This window comes from Azolla caroliniana, unplaced genomic scaffold, assembly GCF_043228905.1.
Source record: "Azolla caroliniana isolate FFs.n. ecotype wild unplaced genomic scaffold, voAzoCaro1.0.p SCAF_27, whole genome shotgun sequence".
Taxonomy (NCBI): Eukaryota; Viridiplantae; Streptophyta; class Polypodiopsida; order Salviniales; family Salviniaceae; genus Azolla; species Azolla caroliniana.
The window spans coordinates 115,001-121,804 of record NW_028230462.1 but is presented as its reverse complement, the minus strand read 5'-3'; the positions used below and the strand labels follow the sequence as shown (position 1 = coordinate 121,804).

General features: G+C 45.6%; 1 non-coding gene across 1 annotated transcript; it reads left to right on the top strand.

The window, feature by feature from the left end:
* Positions 1-325: 325 nt before the first annotated feature.
* TRNAR-UCU (transfer RNA arginine (anticodon UCU)) lies at positions 326-399 on the top strand. The gene has a single exon. It is a non-coding gene; the product is annotated as a tRNA-Arg (tRNA).
* Positions 400-6,804: the final 6,405 nt, after the last annotated feature.

The window sequence follows — 6,804 nt, the reverse complement described above, 5'->3', positions numbered from 1 at the left end:
GATGGATGATTTGCCCCGTTTGATGCCGTCGTGTGAAAGTTGTTTTCATGATTTAGGAATTCAACTGATTTTAGGTAATCCATCTTTATGTGGCACGACATGAAAGGTGCTATGAAAAACACGTAACCGACCGAATTACGTGAAATGGATAAATCAATCTGGTTAGGGCATTCTTTAGAACTTACTTCAGGAAGAATCATCCAGGGCTGCGGTTGCGGTTTCTTCTTTCTTGTATTCATAACTTTTTTCTATTGCTTTTTCGGCGAAAAGGCAAGCAAGTTTTACCTGACTTAACTGAAAAGCCTAGAAGTGTTTGTAATGCACAGCATCCTTAGCTCAGTCGGATAGAGCAACAACCTTCTAAGTTGAAGGTCACAGGTTCAAGTCCTGTAGGATGCGGAAAGTGCACATTAGATTATATACCTACGGAATGCTTTGCCCTTGTTCAGGGCGGGCTAGCGGGTTCTTCCTTTCAACCGAACCTGCATCATGCTTCGGTCACTTTTCGCTATATTGGTATATGGGATTACTTGCCCCTTTTCACTTCTTTTTAAACAGCCATGATTATAAAGAACCAATCTCACTACGATTTTTATGAAACGAAGAAAGACTTTTTCTTACGGATCTGGTCAAATATTTGACATTTTCCATGATTTCCTCTCTTTCAGGTATTCAGGGAATTCTCTCAAATAGAAGGAATATTACTATTATGCCGACGCTAATTGAGTTAATGTTATTGGCTGTCAATTTGAACTCTCCGGTATTTTCTGTCTATTCGGATGATATGATGGGTTAATCACTCACTTTACTAGTGTTAACGGTGGCAGTTGCGGAATTCGCAATTGGGCTGGCCATTCCGGTGGTAACTTCTCGAATTCGCGGGACCATTGCCGTGGAATTTCCTAATCGCATGAAAGGTCGAGCACCATTAAACTCATTGCACTTCGTTTTTCCTTCTTGAATACGAAGTATACTTTGGCATTAAGGGAGGAGATACGATTCGAATCTCTCTTTTGAAAGCGGATTTACTGAAATCAAACGCTTTTTTCATTCGGCCACTTCCCGCTTCGACTTTCCGAGCCAAGATTAGGGTTTATTTTGATATATGAACCCGGGCATATACGGGCTTTATGAGGTTTTTTCATAAAACGAAATACTCCCGATAGAAAAGTAGGGTCCCATTCACCTTATTCGCTTGCACCACCGGCTTGCTAGAGGCTCTACCGTTTCCGAAGTAATAACTTTTAATATATTAAGAAGAACAAAATAGAATCACCATGGCTAATACTTACTCTTTTACAGTCTGTCAGACTTTAAACGGCTTCTTTTCTTTTCTTTTCTTTTCTTTCGGGCCTCGCCCAAGAAAGAAAGCCGGATCAAGCCAGTTATAGGCTATAAACGTAACAATTGTTATTTGGATTTTCTTATTTACACGCCTGAAGTATCAGGCAACTGTTTGAGGTCCCACGCAGCAGCAGCACGGTCTCGCTGATTTGTTTAGTCGAACGAAAAGGTGTCGCAAAAGAGTTTGATGAGGTCCAATGGCCTCGTATATTTTGCTTATTCAACACTCACTGGAAGATCCTGCTACGCTACCGAGGCTGTGGGCATTGCTAATTCTTTGCCTCTTTGGAGTTCCCCTTCTTGCTTGCTTGCTTGCTTGCTTGCTTGCTTGCTTGCTTGCGCGGGCGGAAGAATGGGCACATGTCATTACAGCAGCGGAAGTGAAACCGGAGACCTGGCGGGAGATTACACCCATTACTGCAAACACTACTAACGAAAAGGTTGGGCAAGAAGACTCAACGATGAAGCGGCACAAAATAACGTAACGAGGGCTACGAGCAGTACAACAGCTACAGGCTGTATACATTCTAACCATCCATAGTGTTGGAAGCAAAAACGACGACTATCTCAATTATTGGGGGGAAAGGGGGTATATTTTATTTTGCAAAAAGGGGATCACGGCTTAGCCCAACTCACTGCTGGATCTTATAGTAGACCGCTTCTTCAGCCACAATGAATGCATAAATGATGCTGCAAACCAAACCACTGCTAGCCAATATCTTACGACATCCAGGCCGCAGGTCGATTGGGGGTAAACTTCTGTAGGTCATATCGTTGATTTCTCTAGCGGAAACGATGGCATCATTTTGAGGCTATTTCAATTCGTATTAGTAGCCTTTTGATCAATTATTGGACTTTTCTTTTTCCGTAGTCGTCGCAACGACCGACAGCGGCGAATGACGGGCGGGAGTATTCTCACCAACAGCCAAGGGAAAGCCATGGCACTTCAAGCGCTCTTTCGCTATTGACCCTTGCCGCCAGACAAAACTGTAACTACAATAAGAAGTATTTCCGAAAAGCAAGCAGCTTTGGCCTATCAGGATCCCGGCCCTTATCTTCCGCATCTTCGGCCGTTGCACCGGCCGGGAAAGTATCCGGAATGTAGGATGATCCGCCTTGTCAGTGGCCGTTCCGCTTACGGTTATTAGCTTTGGCTAATAACTTACTAAGAGATCATCAACCTGCCTCCCTCGTATGGCAGGGATTGACTAAAGAACTGGGCTTGATCTTGGCCCGGAATGAACGCTAGCAATATGCCTAACACATGCAGCAAGTTGGACGTCGTTTCTGTTCTAATTCTATGGAACAGTTGAAGACGAAGTAGCGAACGAGAAAGCTAATACGGAATGGATTGTCCTTCTATTTGTAGTAGTTTGTTTCGGTATTCTGGTATCTTTCCTTTGTTCTTCATTATGCGTAAAAGTTCAAGTTCTCTTCGCTGCAGGATCTGCTCGTCTTTTGCGGATGCGGACCACTTTTCTCTGCCGGTCAAGCACCAAGCTTATCATTGGGGAGGACCCGATGATGGTACGCGGCTGAACGCCAAAGTGATTTGCGTAACCAGAACTGACAGCTAAGGGCAAGGTTACAAGCGGCGAAAAATAGGAATCAGGCATGTTCCATTCGGTGGTTCCGGTTGCTTAAGACTGGTTTCCCTGATAGCTGAAAGTTCTCCAAAAGTATGAAAAGCTGGAGGGCTTTATACCATCCATTCGAATGTGGTTGAATTCTATTCACCAGCCCGAGGACTTAGAGCACACTTGTTCCCACTGCTCGAAGTTTTGAAAACTACTACAAAAGAACGAGGGATCCCCGGTACGAGAACATAAGGGCCGAAACTACTTGAGGCATTCCGTCCGACGTAAGCATCTGGATAATCAGGGATGCAACATGGCATGCCCGAAGGACCTGGGAGATGCGTGAGAGAGAGAGTCAGATTCGCTCCAAGGAAAGTAATCCAAAGATAAATTTAACCCGAAGTCTCTAGGTATTAAAGACCAGGCATTTTACCTATCCGGTAGTAGAACCCTACGAATAAAGCAGAAACAGCTCCCGTAAGAAATGCATGATAGGAATATGCAGCCACGTGATAAGTATCATATAGAGCAACGTCTATCCCGAAATTAGCCGAGACTATACCAGTAAGTCCTCCTATAGTAAACGGAAAAGTAGACCCTACTGCAAATGACATGAGTGTTTTGTATTATATTGAGCCTCCCCACATGATGGCAATCCGACTAGGAACCTTGATTCCAATAAGCACGACAATAATCATGATGGCCGCCGTGAAGTAGGCACGTGTATCCACGTCTGAGCCTACAGTAGACGTATAATAAGCCCGAGCAGTAAATCCAGGAACTCCAATACTGATCATGGCATACACCGTGCCTGAATAACCGAAGACAGGTTTTCTGGGGAGAGTGGAGACGATATAACTAATGATACCAAGTCCTGACGGAATAAAAGTATGAACCTCTAGATAACCGGGGAGCCGAGAAGGATGCTAGTATAAGATAGGGTCCCCTCCTCCAGCAGGGTCAGAAGAGATGATATTAGAGTTTCAATCGGTTGATGACATGGTAATTGCACCCGCCGGTACGAGAGGAGGTGGTAAAGGTAGGAATGCTGTCACTGAAACGAACCGAACGGATAGGGATAATCTATGCATGGTCATTCCGGGTCCGCGCGTGTTAAGGATAATGGTTATAAAATTAATGAAACCTAAAATAAAGAAAACACCTGATAGGTAGAGACTAGAAGTGGCTAAATCAACAGCTCCTCCGGAATGACTGGTTATACTACTCAGAGGGGGATAGCACATATGTTAAATAGCCTCAGGTTGTGTTTGCCTAATGCTATACGCCATATGTCTCTGTATGGATCGGACTGTACCTTTATCTATCATCCTGTCATGAAGCCTTTCCTTTAGAGAATCCCTCAGGTCTACTCGAACTTTTCCCGATTATTCTTATGGCGGATGGCCCTTGACCGGAGCTTCAGCTCTAGTGATTTTATACGAATCGCTTTAGAAGAGCTAACTTGTACCAAGCACTGTCCCACTGTAGACAGTCTTGAATCAATAAGGGCGCGCAAGAAAGAAAAGAAAAGAAGCGGCTTCAGCATGAAGGGCGGGCGGCTGAGTAAGAATATGTGGCCTTCGTCCCATAGCCCCTGATAAAGGCCAATTCGGCCAACCGCTTCTTCTTCTTCGGTTCGGGAAGCGCCTTGTTTTCTGCCCTTCCTGTATGAGGTCTCTCTGCCTCTATAAAGCCGGTAAGCCGATCAAGGTCAGCGGCCATACCTCCGAGATTGACACAAGTCTCTAGAAGAGTAGCACCCCTTGAATCTTTACGGATGTAGCACTTGTGCCCTATTGAGAGCTGCTGCTTTGGATCTTTTAATACCTGATGGGCTGGCTTTACGAACTCCCTCGCAATAGAAATGCTTACTAATCAAGTATGGATATTGACCAAATATAAGAAAAAGCTAGCATCTTTCGATCTGATACACTCCCATGATCTTATGCGCCGCATTGACAGACCTTACATTAAGCATCTTCCTGACGTAGTAAAGGATCTGTAGATTGTATTTGCCTTGGGCAAGCAATAGGGAGACTCAGGTTGTACTCGCGTCTTAGAGCACGATGCTGCCTGCTGAAGCAGCTCACACCCACAAGCTATCCGCAGAGTGATAGATATTCCGCATTGAGTCTCTGATGGGAGGGAAGATTCGCCCTCCCAGGCAGGTTGTCCCCTTGTGGGAAAGGTTTTTGCATATAGCAGTTTGGATTTTGTTGAAGGCCTGCGGCCCGGCTTAGCCTTTTTTTCTGTAGCGAGGACGTTCCTGCATCGAGCGGAATTACTGTTCCCTATGTCTCCACAGGGCACGGCCTTTTTAACCGTCCACCCAGTGCCACTACCCACCTCTACTGAGGCTAAACTTGATGAAAGCAACAGCAAAGATGACGACAACCGAAATAGAATATTATTTAATCATAGAAATGCCGTGTCAGGTGCACCTGTAAGAATCAGAACGAACCGGTTACCGAATCCACCTGTCATCGCCAGCGTAACCGGAAGGGATGTCGTTAAAGAAGCGTAAGCGATTATTAACACATTATAAGGTTAATGATTTCCACCAGGAATTTAATGGCCGGGTTATGCTGATTCCATACAGATTAGTACTAAGAGGCGTGTGCCCATTACTCCAGCCGTGACACCAAAGATTGAGTGTAGAGTACCTATATCTTTGTAGTTCGTAGAAAATAGCCATCTTTACACGAAACGGTTTGTACATGAAAGAGTCTTGGCTACTATAATCAATGTAAGGGAGATGAATCCTATTGCAAATACAATCGGAATGAAGAAATCCTAAAATCCAATAATCAGTTCCACAACCGAAGAGACTTCTAGATCTTTCAGGATTTCTAGGCCACCCGAAAGATCGGGTAGTGTATTCTACGACAGATTGAGGAGCACCTGCGGGAACAACTCTTCGTTGTTATTTTAAAGAGTTGCGATGTCCTCGTGCAATTCGGTCTATAATCTTTCTAAGCTGTTTATGACTATGGGCATGTCTTATCCAATCTGTTTCTTTTCCTCGGTGCTTTATACCTAGGGCAGTCTCCTGCATTCATGGCAGTTCCTATGGTTGCAAAAACAACAAGGAGTCGGTTCCCGTATATACCCGGCTTTTCTTGTATGCTTTCGGCAAGCAAAAAAAACGCTAGCGGGCCTACCACGCTTCGCGCCTGCGTCTTTGCCAGACAGTATTTGCCAGTAGTGCCATCCCACCCGACCTGAGGATTTAGTTTGTCCCTTGCGGGCAGGCAGTTGGTCTACCCATCCCAACATGAAACAAGTGTAAGTTGAAACGAAACCTCGGGCCGGTTACACGTTCCACTGTGCCGAAATGCGGAGGGTGCTGGTCGTAATAGTTACCCCGCGGGGTATGCGCGTGCGCTCTTGACGGGCACTCCAGGACCCGCCAACGCGTTCTTGTTTCCGAGAACCCCCGGGGAACCGTTGGCTCGCTCGTGAGATAACCAAAATCGGAAGTAGAGGACGGCAGGTTCTCCCGCACTCATTTATTCTGACCTCTGATACAGATAACGAGGCCACCTTTACGACCTTCTCCCTTCCTTCCCTTTTTAGGTTCGCCTCACTTGAGTTGCTCGACAAACCGAACTCGGTGCTTACGACGCGGAAGTTGCCTTCGCGCGCCGCCCGTGCCAGGGAACAAGCGGAGCATCGCTAACGGCTTTCATCCGGCCGACTCGGCGCCAGCAGCTTCATGCCGCACTAGAATAATCCAATATGCGGTTCCGCACGTTCTACCGCTTCTCCATTCGTTTCCGATACTGATCATGAAACACCATAAACAGCAAGGTGCTAAAGTCCAGGATTCGAAGTGAAATTCTTGATTTGCCTGTTAGACGCCGTATTGAACCATTCTTGCTTG